The sequence below is a fragment of the Anser brachyrhynchus genome (assembly GCF_964034855.1).
Source record: "Anser brachyrhynchus genome assembly, chromosome: 5".
In the NCBI taxonomy this organism is placed as follows: domain Eukaryota; kingdom Metazoa; phylum Chordata; class Aves; order Anseriformes; family Anatidae; genus Anser; species Anser brachyrhynchus.
Window position 1 is genome coordinate 15,610,532 of NC_137699.1, and position 9,792 is coordinate 15,620,323.

General features: G+C 36.1%; 1 protein-coding gene and 1 long non-coding RNA gene across 20 annotated transcripts in view; one reads left to right on the forward strand and one right to left on the reverse strand.

The window, feature by feature from the left end:
* The window catches only part of LOC308196095 (uncharacterized protein), a 434,993-nt gene that overhangs the window by 357,340 nt on the left and 67,861 nt on the right, over positions 1–9,792 (reverse strand). The gene's annotated exons all lie outside the window — the stretch shown is intronic.
* The window catches only part of LOC308196101, a 30,960-nt gene that overhangs the window by 7,711 nt on the left and 13,457 nt on the right, over positions 1–9,792 (forward strand). For all 5 annotated transcript variants that reach the window (XR_013952085.1, XR_013952086.1, XR_013952087.1 and 2 more), the window contains one exon: positions 4,889–5,061. This is a non-coding gene — a long non-coding RNA (uncharacterized lncRNA). The remainder of the gene's footprint in view (positions 1–4,888; positions 5,062–9,792) is intronic.

Here is a 9,792-nt window from a genome sequence, read left to right on the forward strand (position 1 = left end):
CCACTTATGTGACAAATTTGGCAGATGCAAGATCCCAGATGGAAAGCTCTCAAATCTGTGTTTCCAGTGTAGCATCTGGGTATTTGATTGGCTTCCTGGCTGACTTCTTGTAAGATCTCATGGTCGTCTTCTACACATTTCAGTTATAATAGCTGCAGTGAGAGTTGTGGAGCTGTGTAATACCAGACTATAGACTGGACTTCCAAATTTGCACAAGGCTGTAACTTAATAAATTACCTTACAATATGATATTGATCAGTGAGCTAGTTAGACTTCTGCTTCATTGCTTGAAAGTGAATGTTTATTGAGGAGGTGGAGCATTTGCCTGTCAGTTAGGAGTCAGATTTGATTCTCTGTTCTGTGACAGTTCAGAGAATTAATAATTTTAAAATGCATTGACATGGAATGAAAAATACTAAGTAGGTGCAGGAAATTATATTATTACAAATATTCCTGAACTTGCCATAGACCTGTTCAATTGCAAATATTGTTTTATGTTAACTTTCTTACGAGCTAAAAGGTGCCATTTGTTTTTCACTGTCCATCAGCTGGCAAATAAGATACTGAATATACTAATATTGTAACTAAGCTAGGACAAACCATTAGAATAAGCTAAGGAGTTTCAAATGGATATTCAGTAATCTTTAAATCCTGTTATTTTGCTTGTGACAAACTAGTTTGTGTTCTTCTTTGAAAATACAGTATATGTCTAGAAAGCAGTTCCTTTCAAATCCTTCAAAAAATCTCTACACAGACAATGAATTTAAATTTGTGTTGGATATCATAATAATACCTAACAATAATAATCACAATAAGGTGTCAGGATAATACTACACAGAATACCTCCTCAATGAAACACTCATTAAGTTCAAAAACCATGAACGGTACTTTTAATGTGCTATGGAAAACCTGTAGCTCATCCAAACTGGACTTTTATGCACTTCATGCAGTATCTTCGCTTGTTAAATAAATAAATAATAATTAAAAAAAAAAAAAAACATTAATATCAGTAACTGTAAAAGAGCATCTATTAAATATTACTCCTTTATTTTGGAATTTTGAAACTCCTTTTCTTTTTGCTATTTAGAAGAATACAATTATTTTAAGTATATTGTAATGGTATTCTGAGCATGATCGTTAATAAATATAACAAGTAACTTAAACAGCATCAAGCACAGTGATGAAAGTCCTGATTCCTCATATGATACAATATAAGTAATTCAGTAAGGGGCAAATTTCAGGATGCATTCTGGATTCAGAACAAGTATAACCGCCTTCAACTACCTTTAGATATATATACAATTTGAAGATCCAGCAAGTGTTGATATTAAAATGCATAAACTTCCTCCTTAGGAACATGTCACAGCAGAACTGTGAAAGTTACAGAACTGTCACATTAGTTCAAGCAAGGCTTCAGGCTGAAGTTTTTGTGAAGTGTTCAATTGCATGTGTGCCTTCCAGGGAAATGAGACCTCTCACCCTTTCCAGTTGTTACATAGGGATCTCAGACTTCAACTACTGGGGTGCCAACCACTGAACTATGATGACTATTCCTAAATGACTTTGTCTCTTTCTAGCAGTTTGCTGTTTTGCCTTTACAGTAGTCAGGATGACAGGGATGCAAATAATAAAAAAAATCCTTCCTCACTGTGAATTTCTACTGCTGTCCATAACGTGTATAGACTACTTTATCTTATAATATGATTAGACCCTGCATAATTTATGGAGTTTATGTTTATTTCAATAGCAGCAGTATTTTTCAAAGTACTTAAAATTTTACTTTTCTCTTCTGGATTTATAAGTAGTACCACAAAAAAAAAAAAAAAAAAAAGGCATGAAACTACTTAGCAGGGAGTGCTGTAGCCAAGATATTTTTTTTTTTACACAAAATGAGAAATATGGATAGAGATTAAATTTGCAAACTTGTGAAGATTTACCCATAATAGGCTCTCCACAAACTGTCATGTAGAGATTAAAAAAAAAAAAAAACACCAAGCAACAACACAACGCAACACAACCTCAAATGCTTAACTGGAGGAATAAAAAGGCTCACAAAAATTAACTTGCAGTAAGCAATGTAAGCATTATCTAGTCAGCAATGCTGAACAAATCACTAATCGATTTCAAACCATTTGTTACCTCTATAAACTATCAAAATCAGTAACTGACTGATGCTGAGGATAATTTCAGATAGATTACTGCTGTTGAATTGATTTTCAAGGCTTGATTTATTCTCACCAAACATAACGTAGTTAAACTCTCATTTCTCTCAATCTTGCCCTCCAGGTGGTACTAAAGCTAAGAAAGCTTATGTAACAGTCACATGAGTTTAAAAAATATGCAATTTATTGGCATGATGCTTCCTTTATTTGAAAGGTACTCGGGGGGATGACATTTTTGTTGGTTTGCAGTGTGATTTAGGTGGACAGTTTGTAAAATGTATGAACCAACCAGAGTCATGCTAGGGTGTAACATACGCTATGCTCTTAAGAAAATGGAAAACTGTGTAGGAATCAAAGTTTATTCATTACTTGATATTTCAACCAAATTAAGTATTATAGGCTCTGTGTCAGAATCTGGCACCTCATACAGTGATAAAAATCCACAAGAATTTCACTGAAGCTAAACATTTTTTCAGAGTAATGTTGATATCAGTTACCAGTGTTTTGTGCCTTCTCATGATCAAGCTGTTTTATTACCTTTTTAGATATTTAATACTATTCTTGTTATTCAGTGGTTGACTATCTTGCTTTAATTGTACCTTCTAAATATTGGCAGTTATCTATCTGTAGTATTGTATTAAAGGCTACTGTGCTGCTGAATGTTTGCAGGTGAGATGTAAAACCGAAGTCTTATCACTCTTGTCTGTAAAGATCTTATGAAGTTGTTTTGCAAGAATAATGTTACCATCAGTATCTTGTATAAACTGCAGTTAGCTTAATTACATTCTGCCTTCCTAAATTCCTTCTGTTGTGTCATTTTGATAAGACATTTTTCACTTTCCCTCCTAAAACTGTTGTGTAATATTGCTTTATGCTGTTAAACATCTGCTGTATTCCACCCCAGTGGTGTCTGATTCACTGGTAGGTGAAGTGACTGCTGTGTGCCTGGTATATAAAACACTTTGTTATCCTTTGGGATAAATATAAACGCAGAGTGTTGTAACAAATCTGTAGTCACCAAGGACTTTGTGGTTGTCACTGTGCTGCAAGTTATAGCAACTGGGAACATTGCAAGCAGCAGTGATGGAACAGTAGAATGTTTTTAAATTTGATGCATCTGACTCTAAACCAGAAGAATTCGTAGAAATAGGAATTATGACACACAGTGGAACAGCTGTTACCCATCTCTTAGCAGAAACTGCAAGATTTCCTGACAGTGCTGATTACTACTTTTCTCCTGTCACAGAATTATTCTAGAGGCATCCTGAGAGAAGGATGTGTCTTGGAGACCATGGGACCAAAAAAAAAAAAAAAAAAAGTCTAAATCCACCTTTAGTGCACTCAAAATTTCCATGAGCCAACTGGAGATGGGGGAAGTGATATACCCCAGAGAGCTCCACTTGGAAGCATCACATTTTACATAATTGCCACAAGAAGGTGGCTCAGTGATGTTAGTTATCTTGGTAGCAGAATGCAAATACATTACAAGATGGTTATTTGCCTTAGATTTTTGCACATACTTCTTTTGAGAATTTCTCCAGAACTCTCTGCTTTAATGTTCTTAGTATTGTCCCTCGGAAGACAGAAAAGAACCATGAAAACTCCACTCAGAGAACTTGGCACAAAAATTCCTCCAAGATTAGCCAATTGTTGTTCATTTGTTATTTACTTCCATCTGTCTGTTTGCATTTCTCTCTCAAGTGCCCATGAACAAAAGTGAAAATCAACCTTTTTGATTGGATTATAACTGTTTTTTTCAGTGAAGTGTTTATCAGACAACACTATAAAATAAGTTCAGTCTTCCTGATTAATCTGAAAAATTATTCTTGACTCAAAACACACTTGAAAGCACAAAGACATTTATCTTGTGTGTCAGTGAAAGATAAATCTATATAAAGTCTAGTAATTATTAAGGAGTATAGTTCATAAAATTCTATTGCTGCCCATTGAAATTTGGAGCAGTCTTGCTGCTGATATGTTTCAATTATAAATGAAAAGCTTAATTTCAGCTGCTTGAATAAAGATTCTATATTTCTTAAACCAAATCATGAATTCATTTCACTGTAACTGCAGCCTTTTGTAGACTACAGTTCAGTGCTGGTAAATTTACATATATACACAATGTACTTGTGGCTGTATAAAACAATACATGTGAAGAGAACCAGAAGGGAACCAAAGAGAAAAAAATGACTGCTTAAGCAAGTACTAGAATGCCAATGATATCAGGTCCCCTTATTAATATTAAGATGAGTAAATAGCTAGTAACATGCTGATTAAAGCAGCTCAGAAGATGCCCTATTGAACTCTTGGGATAATAAATGCCAAAAAAACTATCGGTAAATACAGGGAATTTGTGAGAGAAAGGGAGGCAGAATCAGTGACTTAATGTTATGTGTCACTTTGTTCCTGACTTTTAAGGCAAAGCAGAAGAACTAAATGCATCATATTTATTATAACAGCCATTTTTTTCTTTGTCTAGTACAATAAAATGGTGCATTTAAATATATGCTATGATATAGTATGCTACAAATGTATAATACATCAAGGAGAATGTAGACACAGTACCCTGCTGAAAGCATAATACTTTTGATTTAAGAATATGTTTGTTCTCTGTAGTGTTCTGAGAAAAAAAAAAAAAAAAAAAAAAAACTTGATAAGTACAGGAATTTTCTTTTATTTCACTTTTTTTCCTTTATGTTAAGCTTTCCTTTTTCATTCTCTTTCAGAGAACATCTGACAGACACCGTGCTAAATTGAGCCTTATGTTATTGTGCTTCAGTCAGCATAACAGGATGGTAATTTATTGATTAAATCTTCAAAAGGAGTTTGTTTGGAAGTTCTCATGATTTGGAAATGGGTTATTTGAACCACTTGGACCTCATAAGTCTCTCTAATTAAGGTAGAAACCTAGTGTGAACTTGTTATTCTCTAAGATATCCAGTCCTTTCCTACAGAAGACATGACAAACAGTTGCTCTCATTGTCTCCCTGATTTTTGGTGGTTCTTACTGAACCTGATTATGGCTACTGTTACAGCAATAGTATGACCAACATCGAGTAAATTCTGTAGTCTAGAGAATCATACAGGCAATAAAGCCTTTATGTTTAGAAAATTTGAGTTTATACATAATATTAATACACCTTGGTATGTTTGTTATAATGAGTAATAAGCAAAATATTTTACCATTTCTACTTTTGGCTTCTAGATTAACCTCCTTATTCCCCAGTTAAAATACTATTTTTCTCTCCGTTTGCAGGCCCTCTATACTGCATTTTAAGGTTTTCTCTATATGTGTATATATATGCATATACTTTTGCCAGGTTTTGACTTTTACTGTGTTTTTTTTTTTTTTTATGAAAGCAGCAGTTCTTATAAAATGTTCTTACATATGCAATATGCCCTATCTGCACTAACATACATACATTAAATAGCTAATTGTTCTAGCTTTGTTTCAGAATTGTTTTGTGAAAGATATTCCTTTAAAAAAATCCCAAACCCCATTTCCTTTTTTCTTCCTCATATCATGTTTGTTCTGAGGTTCCTAAGCATTCTATAAGTGTCCTCTCGCCATATTTATCTTTTTAATATTAAAACTAGTAGGGCTTATTAGGATGGCTGTGAAATTAAATCACAGTTGATAATAAAAATGGGTATAATTCATTAGTAAAGAAAACAAAAGATGTTCTTCCAAAGGTCAGCATTCATAATGTAAAATTATTGGTGTGTGAATTAATGGAAAATTGGCTAACATGCTTTGTGATACAAGACTATGACTTCAGGCTACAATACTTAGTCAAAGGCAATTTTTCAAAGTCATGCTCTAGCTGGTACTTTGTTTTTAATAAACGTATCTAAGCAAGATAAGTAATTAATGTTCTTAGAATTAGTTGAGAGATGGGGTTACTGAAATTTTTACCTACAAATGCAGAACAATAAATTATTCAGAAGATAAATATATTTTTATAAATTCTTCTTCCAACTGATTTTTAAAGTTTTGAGCTCCTGAGGAAATAATTTAGATCAGCATCAGTGCAGTAAAAAATAAGTTGTAGTATTACAACTTTAATTTTGTAAATAGTATTTAATACTACTAGTATTAAAAGGCTGGAAAATTTGATTCTGGTGTATTCCAAAAACTCAAGCTAAAAGTCAAGAAATAATTCGTATTTTCTTAAAATTGAGAACAATGAAATTCTCATTATTTTGAGCAATTTGACAAATTTATGATTCATACAAAAGCCTACATTATCTAGTTCCTATCTTACTTCCCCGTGAAACATCTCACATTTCTAAATTATTTCTCTTTGCATCTTTTGCGTCTTCCTCCAAGAAAATCTCCCATTGATCTAGAATCATGCTAGTGCTCCTCCCACCACTTGATTACCTTCATATCTCAGAATTTGAATATGCACAACTTCTATCTGCAAGGGCTGAATACTGATGATTGTCTTTCTGGAGATGTATTTGTGAGACCCTCTGCCATTCTGTAAATGCTGTTAAGAAACTCACTGTTCCTTTACCAGCAGTAAGCCTTCCTGAGTTTGCTGGTATTTTTGATGTTCTTCCCCCCTCCACCAATCCCCTCTTACTCCCCCCCACCCCTACATATACTGGTGTTCCTCCCCCCTGACACATTTGAAAATGCACATAGATGCAAAGAAGCAACATCAACTCACTAGAGAAACAAACTATCAGGTAGATGATCAGGTAGATGAAAGCAATATCCTTTGACTGGTTCCACAGCACACTTCCACCTTATGACTTAAAGTTTCATTGTAAGTGTGGAGTAATTGCCTAAGGTAACTAGGAAAATTAAACTAATATTCACATTTTAAACAAAAATGTACAGCATTGAAGAGGTTTCCAGGGTAGGGCATAGCTGCATTACCTGAGCATTCCCCAGGTATCCAACCTTAGATGTTACTGTACTAGGGGAACCTGGTGTGCTGACTCTAAGGAACAGTATGGAGTGTAGAGCAGAGTGGAGACACCACAGCTAGGCTCTGTGTCAAGAGGGGGACTTGATTGTTCTTGTGCACACCGAGACCAGTAAATGGCACATTTGCTACCCTGAGACAATGATCTGTAATGTTTTCGACAAAATGCTGTACTCTAGTGAACTTTTGCTCATTATAATATCATTATAACACCAAAACACACCTCCATCCCAAAAGCTACCCACCTCCAAGCTGCGACCACCCCTCAATGAGCACATGCTATGAATTTCTCAGAGCCTATACCTTTAAACGAAGGTGAGAAAACTTTTCACATATCATAACTAAGATATGCTTGACTAGAGTCACTCAATTTCCACCTAAAAGATAGAAAATAATATAAATTGGCTTAAGATAGAAGGGATGTTAGGGAAGATACCATCCTGACTTCTGGGATCAGTCAACAGGCTGAGCTTCTCTTCCTCCCCACCACTGGGACGCTTTTGGGTGAGATTTGAACACTTGGTTATACTGTGTGTCTCCGCAGAAACTTATAAATTTCTATAGAGTCTTTGTGCCTTTTAACGTGTTAATTTCTGGGCTGTGCACCTGTATATTTCATGCATGCTAGCTTGCTTTTGCAGAGTAAATTATTGTCAGCAATCCAAAGAACCTATGTACCTGTTGCTGTAATAAATTGCACTTAACTGCATTGTTCCTAGCCCTGATAGTTCTCACTGAACACGACTAGAGTGAGGGCGTGTTACGTTGTTGGTGAATCCATGACCATGATAGTTCAGTACCCTGAATCCAACCAGACCCATATAGGTTACTCTGTTACTGGTGAATCTGTGACTGTGATAGTTCAATAACCTGAATCTGACCGGACCCGTAACGGTTAATCAGCTACACCCCTTAACACAACAGCAAGTAACTATAAAAAAATAGTGGTGACTATAAAGAGATTCCTGAGGGCAAGCAAATAGGAAATACAGAAACCTTACAAATCCCTACAAAGACTGAACTGGAAATTTTTACATATTTTGACACTCAAAGCTTTACACATCAGCCAACTTTGTAGCTGTAAGTAGGTTGGGAGTCACCATTCTCCAGTATTGGATTTGCAAGGAATTGGATGGTTACAAATGATGATGATCAACCAGAAGATAAACAATAACAAGCAGGCTTAATGAATCTTGCAATGTTGTCATCGGCATCAAGGCTTTGCCCACTGGCACAGAACCCTGGATCTGTTGTTTTTCTTGTGCCAAATTGGAATTCACTCCTTAATTAGTTTTTTCCCCTCAGTCATCTTTATAATCCATTTTTCTATCCAAAAATTAAAATTTAGTTCATCACCAAAAGAGTCACTCAGTTTTAACTTACTTCAGAGATAGTCAGACACATTTTTTAAGAATGACATTTCTTTCCATTAAAAAAATCCATATTCATTGTGGTGCAATTGCCTAAAGTAACTAGGAAAATAAAACTAATATTCACATTTTAAAGAAAATGTACAGCATTGAAGAGGCTTTCAGGGTAGTGCGTAGCTCCATTACCTGAGCATTCCCTAGGCTTCCAACCTTACATGCTATCGCACTGGGGAAACCTGGTGTGCTGACTCTAAGGAACAGTACGGAGCATAGAGTGGAGTGGAGATACCACAGCTAGGCTCTGTGACAAGAGGGGGACTTGATTGTTCTTGTGCACACCGAGACCGATAAGCCGCACTTTTTGCTACCCTGAGCCAACGACCTGTCATGTTTTGACAAATGCTGTACTCTAGTGAACTTTTGCTCATTATAATATCATTATAATACCAAAACGCACCTCCATCCCAAAAGCTACCCACCTCCAAAGTGCGACCACCCCTCACTGAGCACGCGCTCTGAATTTCTCGGAGCCTATTCCTTTAAATGGAGACGGGAAAACTTTTCAGCAATCATAACTAAGATATGCTTGACTAGAGTCACTCAAGCTCAACCTGAAAGATAAAAAATAATATAAATTGGCCTAAGAGAGAGGGGATGTCGGGGGAAGATACTATCATTAAGGAAGATACCATCATCGGGGAGATACCATCCCGAGGGAATACACCATCCTGAGGACCTCCTGACTCCTGGCATCAGTCGACAGGCTGAGCCTCTCTTCCCCCCCCCCCCACCTCGCCCCATTGGGACACCTTTGGGTGAGATTTGAACACTTGGTTATACTGTGTGTCTCCGCAGAAACTTATAAATCTCTATAGAGTCTTTGTGCCTTTTAACGCGTTAATTTCTGGGCTGCGCACCTATGTATTTCATGCATGCTAGCTTGCTTTTGCAGACAGTAACTACCGCTGGCAATCCAAAGAACCTGTGGTTAGCTTACCTTTGTGGTAAGGCCTGCATTAAATATTTTGCACCAAATCTCAAATCACTTGAAAGGAATTTTTGAGATCTCTCACTAAAGAATTTTTGAGATCTCTCACTAAATTTATAGAATAATTCAGGCTAGAAGAGAACTTGTTAAGTCAGCTAGTTCAACCTCCAGCTCAAAGCGGGGTCAGCTATGACATAAGACCACACTTCTCGGGGTTTTATCCAGTCCAGCCTTGCAAGTCCTCAAGGATGGAGGCTGCACAACCTCTCTGGACAACCTGTTCCAGCATTCTCACTGTCCACACAGTTAAATTTTCTCCTTAAGTGTGAGGTTCA